The sequence below is a fragment of the Ptychodera flava genome, chromosome 2 (genome assembly GCF_041260155.1).
Source record: "Ptychodera flava strain L36383 chromosome 2, AS_Pfla_20210202, whole genome shotgun sequence".
Lineage (NCBI taxonomy): Eukaryota > Metazoa > Hemichordata > Enteropneusta > Ptychoderidae > Ptychodera > Ptychodera flava.
The window spans coordinates 23,862,580-23,862,955 of record NC_091929.1 but is presented as its reverse complement, the minus strand read 5'-3'; the positions used below and the strand labels follow the sequence as shown (position 1 = coordinate 23,862,955).

General features: G+C 41.2%; 1 protein-coding gene across 1 annotated transcript in view; it reads left to right on the top strand.

Annotated features, from left to right (window-relative positions):
• The first annotated feature begins 357 nt into the window (after positions 1 to 357).
• The window catches only part of LOC139147564 (thrombospondin-type laminin G domain and EAR repeat-containing protein-like), a 49,726-nt gene continuing 49,707 nt past the window's right edge, over positions 358 to 376 (top strand). Inside the window, exon 1 of the mRNA XM_070718693.1 lies at positions 358 to 376. This exon is cut by the window's right edge and continues 217 nt beyond it. The gene's annotated coding sequence lies outside the window, so the exon portion shown is untranslated.

Below are 376 nucleotides of genomic sequence, written 5' to 3'. Positions count from 1 at the left end.
TGATGAAGAAAATGCTCTTTTCCAAAATGAGAAATGCTGTAATGATAATTTAGAAATCTATATCACCATGGTTACCGGGATGTTTTTCAATGCCTAAACTTCCGTTCGACTTAATATTGTGCATCATTTTGTGTGAAGCAGGTAAGTTGAAAACAGCATGCTGGGTGTCCTAGGGTTATTAGAAGCATGTGATTACCCAGTTTGTGTTTGATTTGTGCCGTGATTTTGTACAACATGCTAGTGGTTCGTCCGCAATAAGTCTTTGCTTCAAACAACGCTGTTCCAGTCATTAGTGGGTATCCTGAGGATCTTCCTGTACCTGTGGCAACGGAACGAATACCTCCCATCTCCCTGTAGAGGGCGTATCTGACATCAT